Source organism: Odontomachus brunneus, unplaced genomic scaffold (assembly GCF_010583005.1).
Source record: "Odontomachus brunneus isolate Ranch 3 - 2012 unplaced genomic scaffold, Obru_v1 Obru_scaffold_123, whole genome shotgun sequence".
In the NCBI taxonomy this organism is placed as follows: domain Eukaryota; kingdom Metazoa; phylum Arthropoda; class Insecta; order Hymenoptera; family Formicidae; genus Odontomachus; species Odontomachus brunneus.
In genome coordinates this window covers 969,180-983,546 of record NW_022639573.1, presented here as the reverse complement: position 1 = coordinate 983,546, position 14,367 = coordinate 969,180, and positions in this window count along the sequence as shown.

Genomic DNA, 14,367 nt, shown 5'->3' with positions numbered 1-14,367 from the left:
GCAAGATGCATGAAAGCCGTTAATTCTACTAGTCGGAATCAGTGAGAAGAAGGATAAAGCAATAAAGTGGCAATGTTTTCACTGAAAATCAGTGTATGTTCACTAATCATCGATAAATTTGCTAATTCGATCAAAAATATTTTTACTGATTTACTCTTTAAGGGAGTAATGCTCTAAATACGCGAATCTAAACGGGAAATCCAAACAGACACTATTTATTCTCCCCAATGTTTTTTCCAAGATTTTAATCTTTATTTTATATTATAATTGAACAAATCAGATAAAACATTTAGAATATTTACCTCTTACAAGGATAAATATATTACAAGGATAAAAGAACGTAAATATTCGAAATATTTTAAATGTTTCTCTTTTATTTTCTTTTCTTATTTTTCTTTCTATTGAATTTAATGGTTGGCATGAAAATCAGATTCTCTATTTGATTCCATGAAAGTATTTCGACTTTATCCAGTAAATAAAAAATAAAAGAAAAAAAGACGCGAGTATAGTAGTCCTGTTTCGATTCTAAAGAGAGAGAGAGAGAGAGGGGGAGAGAGAAAGAGAGAGAGAGAGAGAGAACTCATATTTGAGATAAAAATTATATTTCCAATTGGCATTATTGAGATATCTTATTTTAGGACAAATTTTAGCATTTTAATCGGAATTTATACTATATCTAAAATAATTTTAAGGAATTTCTGTGCAGTTTTTGTATATTTGGCTTCTTATTAATTTGCGATCTCCCTATTAAATGAATCCATCCTCGCCAGTCGAATAAAAATACAATCTCGATAGCGTAATCACGGCTATGATGATCACAGTGGCGATCGCGAAACGCTGGTAGTTTCGTGAAACCGTTGTATGCAACAATAATTGCCTTTATATGCACGGCTCCTTTTATTTACGCACTGACTATTTTCGGTGGCAAGCGTGGAGGCAATTTTCCGTGACGTTGTAGCATAAACAGACGCAAATACGGCAGCGCAGAGAAGCTGTCTCATGGTATTTGTTTTAGCTCGTTAAATATATAACACGCGCAAAGTATAATGTAGACATTAATCTCACGTAAATTGCAACAGAAAACGGTAACGTTTTGCTGGTTCATTAAACATAATAGCGAAACATTATTTCCTCGAGATCCCATGTGTACGAAAGTAACGTAAGTAGTTAATAGAAAGAATAAAAAGTTAGATCGGCAGAAAATCGTCCGAGAAGCGTATCTCGACCTCAAAGCAGAAAACTTAATCGGCTCTGGAATAACATCGAAGACGTACACACAGAAAAATATTCTACTGCTCTAAAAAAAGCGATTGGTCGGTTTACTTTCCTCGTTAAGAAATGCTTATTTTCAATAAGAAATATTCTCTTGATAGCAGCCTTAAAATATTTTTATCAAGATATTATAAATTTTAGGAAAGCTCATTGTCATGTACACAAAACAAGAATTTATTTTCTGTATAAGAATATTATAAAACTTTACTAAAGAAAAGTCATTTTTCGGTTCTATGTAGTAAGCAAGTCGAATTTTTGTTTTAATTTAATATATTTGATTAAAATGCTAAACTTATAAGGATTTAGAATGCACTTGGAGTAAATTTGATACTTATTATAAATATTATTATATATAAATATTATAAATTTAATGAGAGAACATATGATATATTTGCACACTTGTTGTGTAATAAGTAGTTAACCAATAAAAGTTGAGTTAACAAAGTTATAAAATTAAAGACTTTTTACTTTTAATATGGTTAAATTTAAATAAGTTTATTTTTAACTCAAACTAGTTATTCGTAAATGCATTAACTTTAATTTTTTAACATTTTTTTATAAGTAATTCATCAACATAAAAATTATTGCGAGCTGCTTACAATGCAGAATACGAAAAATCAGAAATAATGCCAGCAGAATTTTCTCTCGTCTTTCTAAGCGCCAGTTTTTTCTTTGTATGAAATAAGCACAAGATCGATATTTTACCACAAAAATTTATTTCTCCATTATTCCATTTAAATTAAATCTTAATTTCATTTAAGTTAAATTAAATCTACGATTAAAAAGTTAATGTATATGTTGTCTAGCACAATTAATTTTTTTAGCTCTGATAAATTCATTTAATTTCCATTTAATTTTTATCTAAGTTAGTTTCCGTTTACATAACTTATAACTTGACCAAGTTAATTTTACAAGCCATTAACTTTAAACTTTTAACTCAGTTAAAAAAAAAATATATATATATATATATATATATATATATATATATTAACTTATCTAACTTCAGATTTGCAAGTAAATTTTGAATGCAATGAAATACTTGTGAGACAGTAACATCTACTCGAATGCAGTATGTATCTTTCTGCATATGCGCTCGCGGTACATCGCAGAGGGAACGGGGTTCTTTCCGGGACGCTGAGCGCCGGCGGAAAAGATTGCGCGCAATAAAGATACGCTGTTTAACAAACAAATTTGCGCTCTAACGAGCTATCTCGGATATCGCCGCTTGAAATTAGATCAGGACGGATAAGGCACGAGGAGAAGGAGAACGCGCGGCGCGATCATCCGAGAAAGAGGGAAAGAGGGGACGCATGCAGATCGTTCGAGATCGGTAAGACGCGTTTGATTTCAGCACGGTTGGCCGAACCCGATCGTTTACGCGCGATATCGCGATGTGAACAGTGAATACCCCTCTCGTACAATAGGTTATTCTCATCAGTGTCCTTAGAAGATAAAGTCTGGCTACTTCCTCAAAATAGCGTATTCGTGTGACGTGTACTCTTAGTTCCTACTTCTTACTACTTACTTCCAATGTAGACGTCCCTTAACTCTACTCGATTTATCGGACAGCATTGAGTTGTCATAAATCATGAAAATACTAGATGCTTGTGCCTATTATATTTCTCGGCCCTAGTGAAACTAACTCGTACTAACTCCAACTCGAATTATCGTAAACACCCAATATGAGTCTGTTTTCTATTGCTGAACTGGCTGCGCTATTTCTTTCTTGTCTTTCTTCCACCAACTTTCATCTGTATATCTACCTCTTTTTAAGTTCCGAAAGTGTACACTAGTTCAGCAATAGAAAACAGACTCTATATAACGGAGTCAGCAGTCTAGTATTATAGAAGCCTATTCGTATATAGATAGATTAGCAGTCTAGTATTATATAGAAGTCTATTCGTATATTATATAGATGTATATTCGCTGCGTTTTCGCAGCTTTACTCTTGTCGGTAAAGTGTATTGCAGGTATCAAGTGAAACGTGCTCCGAGTTACCTTTTTCCGTCATTTGGCACCATGATTATGATAAGCTTTGAAGTTCTTATTATCGCAAACGCTGTAATAAAGGTTGATACATAATCAAAAACTTATAAAACTTATTAAATGTAAAATAAAAATGTTAAGAGTTGTATCCTTTTCAAAAGAGAGTGAAATCCGTGAGTTGCTTTTGTAAACTTATAATATAATAATAACACAATACAATGCACCATTGCGATTGGTTCCGCCATTTTGAGGGGCTTGCGAGCTGAACCAATGAAAAAAGATCCGAAGAATGACTAGACTCTATCTTCTATGGACACTTGTTCTCATGAACGCGTGTAAGCGCGCCTCTTATCGATCTTTAACACGAATCATTAATAACGATAACATCCACTGTTTCGCTATCGCGTCGCAAAAGCGTAACGGCTTATCTCACCGTCGCAGAACGATGGCAGCAAAGAAGGCAGATTTCATTACAGGAGAGACATTCCCGTTGAAGCGTGAAAGACCAAATAATTCAAGCTACAGCGGGACAAGGCAGAGAAGAAAACAAATGAAAATTGAAAGTACTCGCATTCATAATAAGAGAGAAACGTAACGACCATTTTCCCTTTTCTTCGAAGATCTCGCGATTTCAGTCTCGCGTTACATCCGCGAACGATAAGTTTGATAAGCTCGAATAACGTCCTCGTCGTATGGGCGAGTTTACGAAAATTGCTCAATTAGTAACAACCGCTAGTAGATTTCGCCGTAACTGGCTCATCATGCAGAAGTGGGACGCCCAATGGAGCCGATTAATAGTCATCATCGCGATGATTGCCAGAACTTTTTGGAGCGCGGCGTTAATTCATGTTACTGCCAAAGTGTTCCCATTAAACGCTCGATCGTCTAACGAGACAATGGATCGATACATCCGTGAAACGCGAACATCGACAAGTGTAACGTGACGTAATGATGCAAGAAGACGAAGAGGAGCTGGAGACCTCTCACGAGGAAGTGAACGCGAGTGCAATGAAATAGATACAAGTACGATCTGTCAGCGGTATCTTGAACTTGAAACCGTGCGATGTTCCTTTTTTTTCCTCCCGCGACGTCGTCGTGATCTTATTTGCATTTCTCGCGGAGGTAACACTCGCTACGAAGCTGGATGGAGGAAAAAGTGCATGACGTGCATGAGCATGCTGGATCCTACATTGCGTACGAGTCGTTGAACCGATTCTCCGTTTCTAATAAAATTTTATGAGTGATCTGCGCCAACTTCCATCTCTGAACTTCACGCGGACACGCATACCTTCCTTATGCCTTACATTTCAGAAAAACTTTACACTCGCGAGGAATCTTCACTGGTATAAATCGAAGATATATTTGGGTTGCAAATAATTAATTACTATTTTAATTAATTGTTATGTTCAATTAACGATTAATATGAGCCAATTCAACTGAAGATCGTTTAATTGATGTTAATAAATTAAATCAAAGATTGTTCGTTTGACAATTGATTTTAACCAATGCTGAAGTGGATGACAAACTCGAGAAATGTCACTAACACGATCATACTATCATCTTTTGTATTTCTTACACACACAGATCTTATATAAATGTATGTTGCTTTATATTATTGTTAGCAGAAATACTAACAGAAAATATAATAATCAAACATACTTTCTATATATATAAAGAAATTATTCTGCAAATTTTAGTTTATTTTTTAGTTTCTACGTTGAGTTATAAAGATACTGAAGTGTTCCTTGATAATTTCATTAGCGGAGCAAACACACGTGCGATACATACTTCTGTATCAAGTAAATATATATTATATGCCTCTGAATTAACAGCTGGCATATCGAGGTCTCAATTTTAAAATTTTTTATCGTTTTTATCATATATTAAGCAATGTTACAATTTATCATAGCATGTAGTCTCAGTGTATAAAAGCGCTTGTAACTCTGTGCAGCTAATACAACGTAAATTTTACAAAAAAAAGTCAACATTTGATTGGTAAAGTTTTTAGCATCTCTTTAAGGATCGTTCAATTGACGATTGATATGAGCGAAAAGAATTAAGGATCGTTCAATTAATAATTGAATTTAGCAAATTTAATTAAAGGTCGTTTAATTGAAATGATTTATGTGAACAAATTCGATCGATTCAATTGAAGATTATTCGGTGACGATTAATAGGACCAGTGTTCCCCCCCCCCCTCCTCAACACAGATCCTACTTTAACACTTCTCAATAATGAGCATCTTCCATGATGCCACGATGTTCCGGATATGAATATTATCCACAAAACCAATTAGCCATAATTATGCAAGAATGATCCAATCTGCAAAATTATGATTTTCTCCATATATACCAATTAGTACTTACCAATGGATAGAGTATACGTCTTTCTACATAAAAAAAGAAAAATCCAAGCCTTATGGGCATCTAAAATTAATTAAAACACAGTTTTTATTTTTTACCAGTTGCTTTTTTTATTAATTGCTTTTTTTATCAATTTTCTTAAGGATTAAGTTTGTTAATGAACATCCTTAAAAATAAGAAAATGGACGATGCTTGATTTCTTGAATGATTGCGAAGAACCTCAATGTTGTCTATACATTTTAAATCATGTGTCAAATATTCATTTTCATTTTTTTCGCAACGTACTCCATGTAAATTGAATCATTCTTACATAATTATGATCAAGCATAATCTTAAGTAATTAAACGTTCTTCAATGGAATCGATTAAATTTGCTTATTAATCGTCAATGAAAAACGAGCTTTAATTAAATTTGCTAAGTTCAATTGTTAATTGAGCGATCCTTGTTTTCCTCTCATATCAATCGTTAATTGGACAGTCTTTAATCGAATTCATTAAAATCGACAAGCTAAAGACCGTCACGCTAACATTTCTTTGCTCAAATCAATCGTCAATTAGTTGAATTAAAACATATTTGTTGAAATTGATGGTTAAATTACGAAAAACTTGATCGATATCCTTATAACTTTGGCCCATTAAAGGCTCGAAAAGCTAAGTACACACGGCATCATGGATGCCCGAACATTTACTAGATCAATTGTTATATGATTTTCAGCCTTACACATAATACTTAAAATTGAAAATCGTAGAAGTAACTCTGATTATAATGATACGATTATAATGGCGTTAATTATAACGACTTCAGTCTTATTCGTACACGTATGAAGTCGAAAATCCTGTAACTCTCGATCTAAGAAACGTTCGGGCATCCATGACGTTGCGTGTACACACGTGAGAAATATAAGTAAATTGTGAATTGACAATCATGATCATGAGAATTGATCTTACCTGTTATCTCTCAATAAAGCGCTGGACCACGCATCGAACAACACACGAAACGCGACTTGCACACACACCCGACGCGATCTCGCGGCCGAACCGCGCGCGACCGACCGAGAAACCCGCGAGAGACACCACCGACGCGAGGCCACGCGTTGAACTCTCCGGCACCTGTTCGCGAAAAAGAAACAATACTACTGGACGACAATGGGAGACTCGCTCGCTCGCTCGTTCGTTCGTTCACGCGCTCAGGTACACCCGGCGAAAAAACAATGAGGAAGCTCGAGGTCGCGAGCGAGCGAAGCTTTCGAGCTGTCGCGAGCAGAAGAAGAGGGAAGCGGCTCGAGGACGGAGCGGACACGACGGTGCGCGGCCTGTGTCGCGACCGGCCGGACGATCTTTCGACAATGGTGCACGGCTGACTGGCTGTTCGACAAGCCCCGTGCTCGTCGCAGCACAGCCTGGAGAAGGTTGGAGAAGGTTTAGTGGGCAGGAAGAGCGTCCGCCAGCGCGTGCACGGCGCGCCACCGCCGTTGCTCGCCTAGCCGCGAGGTAAACCAACGCGAAGGTGGAGCGCCGCGGGCCGCTGCTCGACGTCGATGCCGCGTGCGGGCCTTGGGACCCGTTAGTCCGCTGCTACGAGATCCGCCCGAGTTGAACAACCTTCGCCCGCCGTACTGCCAGAGATAACTCGGCGCGTATGCTAAGTGCGCGCGAGCGAGCATGCGAGGGACGGCTCTTCCGCCGCTGATGAAGCCGAAGTGGGTGAATCTGTGCACGCTAATACGGTATCAGTCTTGAGACTCCGGGATGCCCGGTCTCGGAGACGTAACCGGGACGGACGGTGGAATCCCACCTTCGCACTCGTTCAGATTCGTTCTTTTCTCGGCGTTTATGCGTAATTGCGGCACGATGTCAAGGAACGCGGATGAATCCGGTATCTTTGCAATCGAAACCGACGCAGAATAACGGATCTCTCTCTCTCTTTTTTTTCTCTCTCTCTCTCTCTCTCTCTCTCTCTCTCTCTCTCTCTCTCTCTTGGACTGAACATATAAATAAAATTCTTAATAATACAAACAAGGCATTCTACTAAATTAAGATGCACCGTGACTTGTTTAATTATAAAATTCCTAGGTAATTGTCATCATTAGTTTTTCCACATTTTGATTGTACAGCTGTGCTTCGTGATTTGACATCGGAACAAAATTCCAAGTTACAGAGTTCTTTTAATTCAACTATCCAGTTTCTATACAAGCTTTGGTATGACGCATATATATCACTGTGTAAAATTCGTGGAGGATGGCTGTCTATGAGACATAGGTGCTTTAAATTAGTCGCCTGACTTATATTGTCCTTAAGGCTCAATCATTTTCCTATTTCTTATTTACGAGTTGTTCTCGTATTCTTCCACCAGTCCAAGGACAACTCGTGTATCTGCTTTAAAATTCAAGATTCCTACCTGTCGTACAAAAATTCATAAAAGATTCTTCATATGATGGTATCTTTAGGATTCCCTACCTGTAAATATCATTGAGACTTTTTCTTTAGTATCCTTCCAAAATCTGCTCTTTAAAAACCTTCAGGGTTGGTGTGAGGTGCGTGGTGTGACTTTCACGCTCTCAAATTGACACTTTACATCAGTTTAAACGGTTGCATACTATATCTTTACATTATTTGTTGTAATTAGTTATTAGTTAGTTTAATGTTCTAGCGTTACAAAAAATAACTATTCTTATCTATCGTGTTATCTTACTAGCGTGTTATCTTATTATCATAATAGTAAAAACCTTATTTTAATTTAAGTTTATTAATTATCTATTATTTTGCTGTAGTTTCTGTATTTGTGTTTGCATCGTATGCCTAAAGAGTATTCTCCCTGCGGGATGAATAAATTTATCTATCTATCTATATATCTCTCTCTTTCTCTCTATCTTTCTGTCTCTGCGAGTACCTGCATCGTTGCGATTCAGAACAGATCAAGCGCGTGCCATTGAAGTCAGGTTAAGTCAGATAAGCGAGCTTTTATTCGATATAGAAAATACGAGAAGTCTGCGCTCGCGGCGAATCAGGAAGAAAAGTGAATATCCGAACTTTCACGGAGGCATACGGACACTGATATCGTACGATCGATATCAGATATCATGTGCGCGCACGTGCCCGTGAAAGTTCTGGTGCTCATTTCGCGATAAGTACTATTCGCGAGAATCCAAATAAGATTGCAAGCCGCGTCAAAGGTGAGACGCATGCGACTGCGAAATCCTGTCTTTTGCACTTCTTCTGCGTTTTCGCGAGTAACCGAACAGAATGAGTCTTCGTGTATCCGATAAGTCGGGCATACAAAGTAATGTCGATTAATAACGCCGGCTGTCATTTATCTGTCAATGCCGATCCAGTTCACTTATCCTGCGCATGACAGCTTGATAAGGAACTCAAGTGCGATGCTGAGGGCGTGTAACGCCGGTTACGACGTTCAATTCGTGGAAAGAGGGGCTCTTTTCGAGCATTGGAATGCGAACACGAGTGTCAACCGAAGGAAAGGACTTTTCGCATGCCGATGTAACTCGCGTGGCGGCAGCTGGAAGCTGAAGAACGGAACACGGTACTCGAGTGTTACCGGTCGCGTGGAACCGGTTCGTAGGAAGAGGAACCGGCGCCTCTTTCCCACTCGACAAAGGCACCGCGCGTTCGTTCTAATGCCGCTGACGGGTCGTAGTGCGTGCCAGTGATCCACTTGTCGCGTCTTTGAGCGCTTCTGATGGATAGTTCCCATCGTGGTGGAGGAAAACGTCCAAGACAGGGAAGGAATCGAGATATATCTGATGCGGGACACAACAGTGCTTGTGCGCAGGTAGATTAGATCGAACTGAACACCAAGGTTTCTTTACCATTTTGCAAACAACGTAGAATTTTGAATAATGTAAGCAATTCGAAATTCAGGCAAGAAACAACAAAAATTAGCTGATCTTAGAACTTTCAGTAATGTCTTTTCTTCTTAGTGTCATGTAAATACTAATTACTCTGGTAGAAATTAAATCTTATTGATGTGCAGCCAGGAAACGGTAAATTTGTACCCAACATCTGCTTACTCAGTAATATAACGATCATTTTTCCTAGTAGCTAGGTAAATAAGTTAGATAAGTTAGATAAGTTAGATAAGTAAACTAATGAAGTTAAGATTATGAAATAAAAAATCACAAGTAATTGCTAGTCAGTAATCCCTAGTAGCACAGTTCATTAAGGCAATATTAGCTACAAATTAAGCCTCAGTATGTCCAATATTGGCCCAGTATTACAAAGTAGATGCCTTACATTTTATAGCCAATATAAAATTCCAAATATTAAAAATTTATTTGTTACTAATATTGGATATATTGGCTAATCTACCTCCAATGAATGCCAATATTGCTACAATCATGTTGTGCAACATTGGTAATTTATTTACATTTCATTTATAACCAATATTGACTATATTGTTGGTCCAATGTATGTACAATATAACCAATATTGGACTAGTATAATGCTAATGAATTGTGCCATTACAGATATAACGCTTGATTTTACTTTTTCAAGATTTTTATAAAAGTTACGTAATCTCAACCTTGATTTGTTACCTAATTTTAAAATGCTAGTAGTAATATAATAGTTAAATTATATATTTTAGAATAGACAGTTCCATCTACTCTATCATATTTGATAAAGATGTAATAGCTTGATATGTAACAAACAATGCTCAGATAACAAACTCAATTATGTATTTCAGTAAATAATTAAACAGTAACAAATTAGTAATGAGCTAGAAAATTTAATTTAACTTGTACTAGCTAGTTTCTAATTTCTTATTCATGTCAACTAGTTACATTTCTACTAAAGGGAAAGGCTATCGTCAGAAATCGTACTTACTGTCATATTTTACATTGCGTTGCACGTAATTATTCGCTAATCTTTTTTCATTAATAACTTAAAATTATATAAACCAAAATAAGAAACAACTCTGATATATAATCATAAATAAATTAAATGATTAGGAATTCAAACAAGAGTTAAAAAACAAGTTGATCTTAGAATTAGTAATAATGTCTTTTCTCTTATTTCTTCTCCCAGAATACAAAATAGTATAAATATAAATAAGTATGTTTCAATCTCGTTTTGGACGATCTTCAGCTAACATCAAATACAAATAAATAAAGTTTCACTCGCCCAATCATATGATAAGATGTTATCGAAAGTCAGAAAAAAATCTGTCAGTCAAAGTAACAGTAATATTTGATGTTAGGTAAAGATAATCTGAAGCGGGTCTAAAACGTACTTATGTATTTATTTGTATTTATATGGTATTGAGAAAAGAGAGAAAGAGAAGATATTATTGCTAGCTTCAAAATAAAAAATCTTGTTTTGGCTCTTTCTTGACCAAAATTTTAATCATTTAATTTATTCATGATTGTATGTCATTATATACAGAGTCATTTCTTATGATTTATAAAATTTCGAGTTATTAATCAAAGAAGATTAGCAAATAATCCCGCGCGATACGATGCAGAATATGTAAATACGATTCCTATTATGTATTTGAACACTAAAGCAAACTGACCAAAAAAATTTTCCATCATTTTGCAAATAACTACATAGATCATAGATTATTAATTAAAGAATCAGCAGATAATTGCACGCAATAGTTCCTAAATCCTTTTTAATAAATAATTAAAAAATCTGCGTGATTACTTGTAAAGTGATAAAGGACTTTTTTACTTAGTTTGACCTAACTTACCTATCAAGTATCATGTCTGGCGTGAAGAACCTTGTAAAAAGAACAATGAGATCATGAAAATTAATCTTTCAATATTCACCCATATGAGAAGAAAAAATCTTTTAAAATTAACCCATCTATTTTCCGCAAATTTTTGCTGAACCTTAACTTATAAATATTGTCAAGTTTACTTATAAATACAATAAATAAATAAAGTAGGATAATGTGGAATATAAACTTATTTTTTCGATAAAGCAATGTATACTAACAGCAACTGCTGATAATTGTTGTGTTTGTTACAAAACTCATTACATATAACATTAAACGCCTGTTTAATGAACAGTGAAACATATATGGAATATATATGCTCTTGCTTGTTTAAGATGAGTTTACTAACGTTTATATTTAATATGCGTTCTCAATATAGTTGTGTGCTGTACTGTTCAATTGTGATTTTCCCAACTCTTTTAACGTCATAGGAAAGTTTTGTTTGTCATGCAAAACATATTGATAATATAGACTTTTGAAGAAATAGGTAACTAACAATCTGAGAAATTTGCGTGAAAAATGGAACAAATAACAAATTTTCTTTTTGTTCTTTGTTCTTTTTTGTTGTTTATTATGTTTAATTTTTATTTTTCTATTTGTTATATTTATTTTCCGTATAAGGTATATAAGCATTATATCTTTTAATATAATTAAAATAAATATATATTAAGATAAAAATATATAATATAAAATATATAAATAAAAATATATATTAAAACAAAATATAAATGTAATTAAAATAATTGCAGTTTTTTAATGTACAAAATAATTTGTCCAATAATTATGCTTTTTAAAGTAAACAGGTTTGCACTTTACTAATTATATAATTTACTAATGTTTCTTAAATTTTATCGATGATCAATATTATCTCACATTTTCTCGACTCCCTGATTTTCTCAATTTTCAGTGTTTTTCATTCGAGTATATATTCAGGTTGCATTAAATTTCATATTCTTCCTTTTTTATTAGATCTTATAATACGTCCTTTTCTCAATATTTCTATACTATTAGAAAATCAAAACATGCATTCATATTATAGCAATATTAATTTGAAGAAAAGACATTTGGTGCATTCACATTATAGCAATATTGATTTGAGGAAAAGATATTCTATTAGTTTCCTACTGTCAAGCTAAATAAAAAAATCTATTTATTAACAGTTTCATGGAACCTTTAGCCACATTACTTTTATTAATGCTTTATATATAACGAAATAGTATATATCATGTTCAATCTACCACCGTTATCTACCACTTTCTACCATTTTCCAGGTAATTGTTCTGATTCCGTGTCAGTGAACATCTCGTCAGTAGACACAACTCGGGAGTCAATGAAATCATCGACGATTCGACGAGCTTTCGCAAGCCTCCCATAAATTTAGCACGATTTTCTCGCGCTACTGAGTTGATGTGTGTGAAGTAGAATGCCAATCTACTTCAAAAGTCAAGCAGATTGTTGCTTGGAATATTAAGTATTAATTTCCACGTTCGCGTTTCGTTTCCACGAATCCGTCGAAATTCAGCACTTCGCGAAATCAGCCATCCGCAAAGATCCTGAAAAGTATCCGCGCGATCACGTGAAAACGATGCGTGCGAACCTCCCTCTTGAGGAGCGAAGGCGCCTGAAATCACGGCTGGAAAACACGCGAGTAACTGCGTCGTGTATTTAGTAGCAGGTCCAAAAAACCGATCGCACGCAGCCGGAGCCGGAAGGTAACGTAATAACCGAACGCGCGCATGCTGTCCCAGAATCATCCTCCGCCTCGACTCTATGTGGGACATAGCGGCACTTCTTGCGGGTTTAGATACCTTCGCCGGCTGACAGCGTAGTGGATTCGTATCGACGTCATCACCGGGGAACCATTTTTGAATTAAGTCCACCGACTTAGGCCCAGATAAAGCGCCCGATGTCTCACTCGTGATGGAAAACGTCGAGTCAACGACGCGTTGCGGGTGACGCGCGTTGATATGAATCTCAAATAGCGCGTTGCGCTCACTGCTCTAATTAACGCGACGAATGAGACAATAGTCCTCAAATTACACTTTTTGTTCTTTTCTTGACAGAACGACTTCGTCGGATGCTTCAAGATCGATTGGTCCTACAAGAAATCGAACTACTTTTGTTTCGCAAATAATCGTCTGTACTCTAATCGGCGTAATTTTAAGACTTTCGAAATCTTCAAAATATAAAAATTGCAAATTAGTTTTTAGGATAGCGAAACACGTAAATTCAAACAGAACACATATTAGGGGCTTGCGAATGTTTGTCAAATTCTTAGTATTCAAATTATTATCTCATTAGCTATAATTATTTTACAATTATTTTTAGTTAAAAGATCCGTGATTATTTTTACATTTTTATTTCCTAAATTATTTCTATTGAAGACATAGAGATAACTGAGAATTACGTGTTAAAACCACGTTATTAACTCATTAGCGACTTATTTATATATGTGGCGCGATTCCTTTTTATTAAATAAAATCATTTGATTAATATACAATTTTATTTTTGTTTTTAACACGGGAGTGTTATCATCACGAGTGAGACATCGGGCGCATTATCTGGGCCTAAGCCGGTGGACTTAATTCAAAAGTGGTTCCCCCGTGATGACGTCGATACGAATCCACTACGCTGTCAGCCGGCGAAGCTATCTAAATCCGCAAGAAGTGCCGCTAAACTATTTCTATTGAAGACATAGAGATAACTGAGTGTTTTTAACACGTAATTCTCAGTTATCTCTATGTCTTCAATAGAAATAGTTTAGCGGCACTTCTTGCGGATTTAGATAGCTTCGCCGGCTGACAGCGTAGTGGATTCGTATCGACGTCATCACGGGGGAACCACTTTTGAATTAAGTCCACCGGCTTAGGCCCAGATAATGCGCCCGATGTCTCACTCGTGATGATAACACTCCCGTGTTAAAAACAAAAATAAAATTGTATATTAATCAAATGATTTTATTTAATAAAAAGGAATCGCGCCACATATATAAATAAGTCGCTAATGAGTTAATAAA